The following is an 8153-nucleotide window of genomic DNA, read 5'->3' on the forward strand; positions in this document are numbered from 1 at the left end:
ATTTTAAAAGTTTTTATTCGCCCTGAAACAGTGATTTTAATAGAAGGGTGTACGTCTATCGTTCAATCTTTCCAGACTGTAGTTGTGATTATCGATTGATTCGAAAATTTTAAGTTTTTCCCATGCAAATCATTAAGAAGACCTGCTGCAGGGCTTCTGATTTCCACTCTCCGGTGTAATGTGAAAGTGAAATCAACCAATTAACTCAAAATTGAGATTAGATGCTGGGATCACATTGCAACTTCGTCGCTTTGGCCGAGTGGTTAAGGCGTGTGCCTGCTAAGTACATGGGGTTTCCCCGCGAGAGTTCGAATCTCTCAGGCGACGCATCGCTTTAGTCCTATTATTGTGATAACTATTATTTAATCCTGTTTACAGTCAATTCTATCATAAAAATTTATAGGAACATCTAATATGCCTGGAATACCGAACCATGACTTAACCTCTTGGAAACAACGGTATTGGTCACATTCATAGAAAAAATTAGAATAAATGTTCCTATATGTAACAACTAGCTTGCGCGTCATGGAGATGTAGGTATATAGATGCCAGAAAAATAATAATTGGATGAGACCATACCTACCACTAAGTTCTCTTGATATGATGTATTGAAGCTTAGAAGATGAATTAGAAATAATCATCATTGTATCAATTCTTCTATCAGTGTTAATGAGCATCATGACTAGTGACTGGATGTTAAAATTTAATATAGCATTGGTTAAATGGGGTGGATAAGTAAAATCTTAAAGGTCTGAGTACATGAGAACTCAATCAACCCCAAAAATTTTCATTTTGAAAGGTTGGGAAGGATGGCATATATATAAACCTTCTCATTAAAATCTTTAAGGTTTGAATAATTGAATATTCCAAGTTTTCTCAAGCGCTTCTTTATTTTGATTTTTTATATGGAGGTACACTCTTTTCCATTTTCTTCCTAAAACAATGCTTTAGTTTTCCATGACGTGTACAACATTTGTGCTGACGGAATTTTCTCATGTGTAGAACCATGGGTTGCTTTCTTCGTTATTGAACCTTTGAATGTTCTTAGTTTAGATTTTCCGGGCACCAAATGTGGAATACAAGTAACATTCTGGGCGGTTCAAAACATGTACTATCAATTCAAAGTCATTAGTAATCATACTTATGAAACCCGCCATTTAAAAAAATGAGTGACTGGGACTGTAATGGGACATCTTCCAACTATTTAACATGAGGTTGTTCTTATTTTGTATTGGTTTTTCATTTTGACTTCTTGGTTGGAGCAATTCACTACCCATTGAAGTACAAAACCAAGTTGTTTATTTTTCACTTTGGCGAATTTGTGACTAATCAACTGCCATTAAACAAGCTAGACAATTTTTCCCTGTAGGTAATATGGATCTTGCAAAGGAACTGAGTGCAAAAGGGTAGTGCTATATTAGACTAATGAAGGTTGGCATGGAAAAAGATGGAGAAACAATTTATTATCACCAGTCGCCAAGGCGGCCTAGCCTAGCAGCTGAGTAATCCTGTGCTGGCCAACCAATTCTCGGGATCAGACAGCCAGCCCAGGGCCGCTCAACCACTGGCTCGGGCTGCCTTGGCGGCTACGTACGACTACCAAGGCCGCCCAACCTAGTGGTCAAGCGATTTTGAGCTTCTAAGGACGATTGTAATGGAAACTTAAATACCAACCATGAATTTAACACAGTGTGAGGGTGGACTTTATCATTTCCTTAACTTTAAAACCAATAATCAAATTGAGATATAATGAGATTGGGTTACTAGTCAAAAATTGATACAGACCCTATAGGGAAAAACAAAATAAAACAAAATATTAAATAAATATATAAATAAAAAAAATGAAAAAAATAAAAGACACAAAATTTAAAACATTGAAAAAATACAAAAAAAAAAATAAGTAAATAAAAATATATATTAAAACATAAAAAAATAAAAATAAAAAACATGAAAAAAAACACAAAAATTAAAACATTGAAAAAACACACACACAAAATTTAAAAAATAATAAAGTAAATAAAAGTATATATTAAAACATAAGAAAATAAAAAATAAAAATAAAAAACATGAAGAAAGGAAAACAAAAAAATTAAACATTAAATAAATAAACACAAAAACAAATTACACACGGGTCGACATCTCTGTAACGCTAAATTGTCACTATACCATAAGTTGTATCGAACGCTGCTCCGCACTGATATGCTAACATTGATCAAAAATCCAATATGGAATCACACTAACAAACATAATGACTAGGAGGGGTTCAAAATTTTGTTTTTTTCATTATGGACTGTGGATTAAAATCAAGAATAACAAGGTGAATGGTTGCACAAATCAAGATTTATTTGAGAGTTAAAGTAATGGTATCTGATGGTGAAAAAACTTTCAATCATCTAACATTAAACCTAATGATGGATAGGAGTACAGAGTGGCAACTAAAGGAGTTCTTCCTAGAGAGAACACCTTAAGGCGTAAATATAGTAGAAAATGTTTTTAAATTTAAGTTTGATTATTTAAGTTTATTTAACTATTGTAATTTAATTTTATATTTTACTTTAGAAAATAGATATTGAAATATAAAATTAATTATAATAATTTTATATTTTAATTTGGAAAATAAATATTTTATAATATAAATATGGTTGAAGTATAAAATTAATTATTATAATCATAGTTAAATAATTTTTAAAGATGTAATGTTTATGAGTTTGGAATAAAAAAAATTATTTGTTTAATTTTTTTTAAATAAGAGGCTTATTATATTTACTTTGTAGGTGATAATTTTTATAAATGTTTGAATTCTTTTGACCCATTATGTAGTTTATATTTTAGTATCATTTTTCTTTCAATTATATTAGGCAATCTTTATAAATTATTGATGTTCACTGAAGTATTGTATTAGCCTGTGAAAGACAGACACTTAGTTTAATTTCAATTTGAGTAAATTGCATTCCTTAGTTAAACATTCCATCATTTGAAAAAGAAGAAAAACCCTTCTTTTCAATGGATTATTTTTAATAACAAACTTTCTAGTAATCAAATTTAATTGATATTAAAAATAGTGGTATATAAAGATATAAATTAAAATAAATAATTAATATATAAAAGTAATTTACTATATTTATTATAATTTTTTAATTTAAAATAATAAATTAAAATAGATTAAAGTATTAAGTGTACTATATTTTTCTATTAACATTGTTATTGTTTTGATTGTTCGAAGTGACAATAATTAAAATTATTTAAAAATTCACAAAAATTATTTTTAGTTTTTTGATATTTTAAATTTCCATTCATGATTAATTTTTTTAAGTTTTATCAACAATATTAATTTTGTATCATTATAATTTTTATAAACAATTTTAATAACAAAATTATTAATATCTTATTTATATTTATTTTTTATTAAATTAAACCAAAGTACTTGTTACTATGTAATTTATTCAATTTTAAATCAAACAATCTACAATAATACAGTGCTTTTACTCTAAATTTTATTAAAAATCTCTTATTTATTTATTTAATACTCGGTTAAACAATCTACCATATAAATATCTAAATATTTACTTTCCTTATCAAAATCATTACCGTTAAATTAAAAATTGCTCCAATCCTTTATCTTACCTCTTTAATTTAAATTTTCATACCATAAACTTTTAAAAGTCAAGTCAATATAACTTTAACATCCATTCATCCATTCAATGAGGACTTGGGATCCGAAATGATAGAGTTTTCTTTGTTAAATTATTTAAAAGTTTTTATTCACCATGAAACAGTGATTTTTAATAGATTCAGGATATATCCATTTCTAGCTGTACGTCTAGGTAGGTAATCGTTCAATCTTTCCAGAGTGTAGTTGTGATTATCGATTGATTCAAGTTTTTCCCATGCAAACCATTAAAAAGCCCTGCTACAGGGCTTCTGATTTCCACTCTCCTGTGTAATGTGAAAGTAGTGAAATAAACTAACTAACTAAAAATTGAGATTGGATACTGAAACCACATTACACCTTCGTCGCTTTGGCCGAGTGGTTAAGGCGTGTACCTGCTAAGTACATGGGGTTTCCCAGCGAGAGTTCGAATCTCTGCGATGCATCGTTTTAGTCCTATTGTTGTGATAACTATGATTTAATCCATTAAAAATAAATAGAAACTTACAAACTTACTATGATTTAATCCAGTAAATATCACAATAATTAATCCAGTAAAAATAAATAGAAACTTACAAACTTACTATGATTTATAGAAACTTACAAAACTTGCATAGAAACTTACAAAACTTGCAAAGAGATTCAAGTACAATTCAATGAAGCCAATTGCTTTACAAACTTACTATGGATTAATAATTAATCTATTAAAAATAAATAGAAACTTACAAACTTACTATGATTTAATCCAGTATAGAAACTTACAAACTTGCAAAGAGATTCAAGTACAATTCAATGAAGCCAATTGCTTTACAAACTTACTATGGATTAATAATTAATCTATTAAAAATAAATAGAAACTTACAAACTTACTATGATTTAATCCAGTATAGAAACTTACAAACTTGCAAAGAGATTCAAGTACAATTCAATGAAGCCAATTGCTTATAAAAATAAAAATTTGCAAATTTACAAAAAGATTTAAGTACAATTCCATGAAGCAAACCAATTGCCTAGAATGGTAAGTACATCTCCTTAAAGAACAAACCAATTGCCTAGAATGGTAAGTACATCTCCATAAAGAAAAGAAATATCCATAAGACACTCTAGAATGTTCAAATTTACAAAAAGATTCAAGTACAATTCTATGAAGCAAACCAATTGCTAGAATGGTAAGTACATCTCCATCAAGAAAAGAAATATCCATAAGACACTCTAGAATGTTCCAGTGTTATTTTCATTAGTGAAATTGTCTAAATATATATAAAATTAAATGAAATATCATTTCATATCTTACTCATGAATAATTGCAAAATTCCATATTTTAATTATAAATAATTGTAATAATGCTATAATCTAATTTTAAAATTACAATTAAGCTATAGTTTAAAAAAAAAAAAAAAACATATGTACTATATCTATCTATCCCGTTTAGGTTTTTTTAATGAATAAAACAAAGGTTCAAAACCATTATACCTATTTTAAACGTTTGTATAAAAAATCCCATTAAAACATATATCTACATCTAATATAATAAAAATTGATAAAACTTTAATAATTGAACTGCCATCTAATATCCACGCTCCAAAGCCATCTTCTGCAGATCTGGACACCGGAAACATGTCAGAGCAGGAACATTTTGGAAAGCGTGGCATTGAAGAAGTGCAAAAACCGGACGAGTGTGTTGCAAAGCATTTCATAAGAAAAAGACAAAGCATTTATTGTCCTAGTTTCTGCCTATGCTTTTCAACATACTCGTGCTCTTTCTCTTGGTTTTATCCTCGTCGTTTTTGGTGTTCCATTCTTGTTTTTGTTTATCTAATATAGACGCATCTGTTTTCAAGTGTCTTTGCAATGGAACTTCTTGTTAAAGGGAATATTGCCAATGTCCAGAGTTCTTATGGAATGAATGGTCTCAATCTTCCTCATGGTGGAACAACTTTTTATAATAGTTGTGACACTTCTAACTTCATTGCCTCCAATTCATGTGTGATAGAAATTTTAAGTTTAAAGTATTTGGGAGAAGGTTTTTTTTTTTCTATATATAGAAGATAATGTGGAGATCTAGTGTTTGCTCCTCTTCTCTTGACTTTACTATTTGAGAAAGATAATTATCTTTTTTAGATATTTTCCCCTATTGCAATTTTTTTTATAGAGGTGGAATGGTCTGCCAATTTTAGCATATCAGAATGATGTGGCTATCTGTATTGATTTTGATTGACTAAAAGGTTTATATTTTTGTTTGTTATGTAGGTTGGGACTCAAAATATATTGGTAATTGGTAGACATGAACATGGTGTTGAACAAGATGATAAAGATGGTTTTGCAAACTTGAAAATAATTGATTTTGCTCTAGTTAAGTGGATATCCACTAAATTAGATATTAAACTGGCAAAGGAGGAAGATACAATGCATAACTAGTCCATAAGTAATTGGCATGACTCAGGTCATTTTAAACATTTTGATAGTGTATAAAAAAACATTTTGATAGTGTATAAAATTCTAGTCATCTTATCTTGTTTAACCTTTTTTCTCTCAATCATTTTAAATCCATTGATTGTTGTGTGTAGCATTTTGAAATGTAGAATCTAGGGAGATTTTCTATTCTAGTCATCTTATCTTGTTTAACCTTTTTTTCTCAATCATTTTAAATCCATTGATTGTTGTGTGTAGCATTTTGAAATGTAGAATCTAGGGAGGTTTTCTATTCTAGTCATCTTATCTTGCTTAACCTTTTTTTTTCTCAATCATTTTAAATCCATTGATTGCTGTGTGTAGCATTTTGAAATGTAGAATCTAGGGAGATTTTCTATTCTAGTCATCTTATCTTGTTTAACCTTTTTTTTTCTCAATCATTTTAAATCCATTGATTGTTGTGTGTAGCATTTTGAAATGTTTTTTAAAAATCATTTTAAAAAAAAACAACATATATTCTTTGTGGTTGTGATGCCTATATGGAATGGGCTCCAAATTGGATAACTTTTAGAAAATTGTATGTTGCCACCCAATGCCATTGTAATGATCAGGGTGCTACTTTTGTTGTCTTCAAGCTTACGTTGGTTAAAATTGTTGCAAAAATTATTTCAGCCTTCATGAAGTTGGAGTAGTTCAGTAGTCAATAGCCAAAGAATCTAAGGGACTGTGTGGATTACAAGTTCGTTTGTTAATAATAAACAAATGCAATGAAGAATTTGATGTATTGGATTGCTAATTGGTCAATAGATGTGGTTGTTTCTTTTAAATCCTTCGTTAGGCGTTTCAAAAGTTTTTTTTTTATATTTTAATTGTCTTTATATTATAGATCTATGAGATTGTTATTAATTTTATGTTTATGTTTGTTAATTTTTCATCAATCATTTTAGTCTAGGCATAACCAAATGCTGCAATGGAAAATTTCCATCAACAAGTAAGCAATTACTTAAGTATCTTATGTTTATGTTTGTTAATTTTTCATAAGTCATCTTAGTCTAGGTATAACCAAATGCTGCAATGAAAAATTTCCATCAACAAGTAAGCAACTAATGAAGTAGAATATTGCTTTTGTTAATAGAGTTTTCTAAAAAAAATTCAAATAAATTTTTATCTGATATTTATTCTATTAGAAATAAGAGTGATTTAGTTTTTCAAGATGATCTTCCCAAATCTTTTATTCATTTAGCATATTGTTGCACGTTTAGGGGCAATTGCTAGTATGAATTAATTGGTTGAAAGGGCCAATCCAAAGTAGCATTGACTTGCTGTCCTACTTTGTCGCTGTGTGCTCTAGCTTGAAGTAATGATGTTCTAGGTTCAAAGCATGGTAGGTTTGCTCCCTGTGCTAAGAACCTTCCATGGGGTTGAGTCCAGATGCAAATTAGGGTTGACTTTAACAAAATAGGTGCCATAACTCCTCACATAATTCTTTAAAGGGTGCTAGCTCATTGGAAAAGCATCTGTCGAAGCAGGAGGTTGGTGGTTTGATTCCACTGTGCCCTAACATGAATTAATCAATGATATTTTATTTTATTTTTCTTTAAATATTTGTTATATTGATTTATTTCAATGAATCAATGATATTTTATTTTATTTTTCTTTAAATATTTGTTATATTGATTTATTTCAATGATGAGATATTCTTTTGGATTCATTGTTTTATATTGTCTATAAAAAGGCAAAAATAATATTGTATTATCATTAAATATATATATATTTTTTTGTTAAGATTAAAACATATTGTCCCTATAAAAACAATATGTCTTTAATCCCAAGTATTATCTTTAGAAAGATAAAAATAAAATTGTTTCTTTAAAAACAATAACGCGTTTGTTATATATTATGATTATAGAAACAATTTTTGAAGACAATTATTTGAAACACCTTTATGTGGAATATCTACTATTTAAAGATGTAGTTGATACCTGCTACATGACGAAAATATATTTATACAAAAAAACGACATTGTTAACTAGTTGTTGTGGTTAATTTAATTTTTGATATTCTCATAAAACTTTTAAAAATCAATTGTTGA

General features: G+C 28.5%; 1 non-coding gene across 1 annotated transcript; it reads left to right on the forward strand.

The window, feature by feature from the left end:
• The first annotated feature begins 245 nt into the window (after nucleotides 1-245).
• Nucleotides 246-327, forward strand: TRNAS-GCU (transfer RNA serine (anticodon GCU)). The gene has a single exon. It is a non-coding gene; the product is annotated as a tRNA-Ser (tRNA).
• Nucleotides 328-8153: the final 7826 nt, after the last annotated feature.

This window comes from Pinus tabuliformis, chromosome 4_2 (genome assembly GCF_031772625.1).
Source record: "Pinus tabuliformis cultivar Carrire ecotype Pingquan chromosome 4_2, CPIR1, whole genome shotgun sequence".
Taxonomy (NCBI): Eukaryota; Viridiplantae; Streptophyta; class Pinopsida; order Pinales; family Pinaceae; genus Pinus; species Pinus tabuliformis.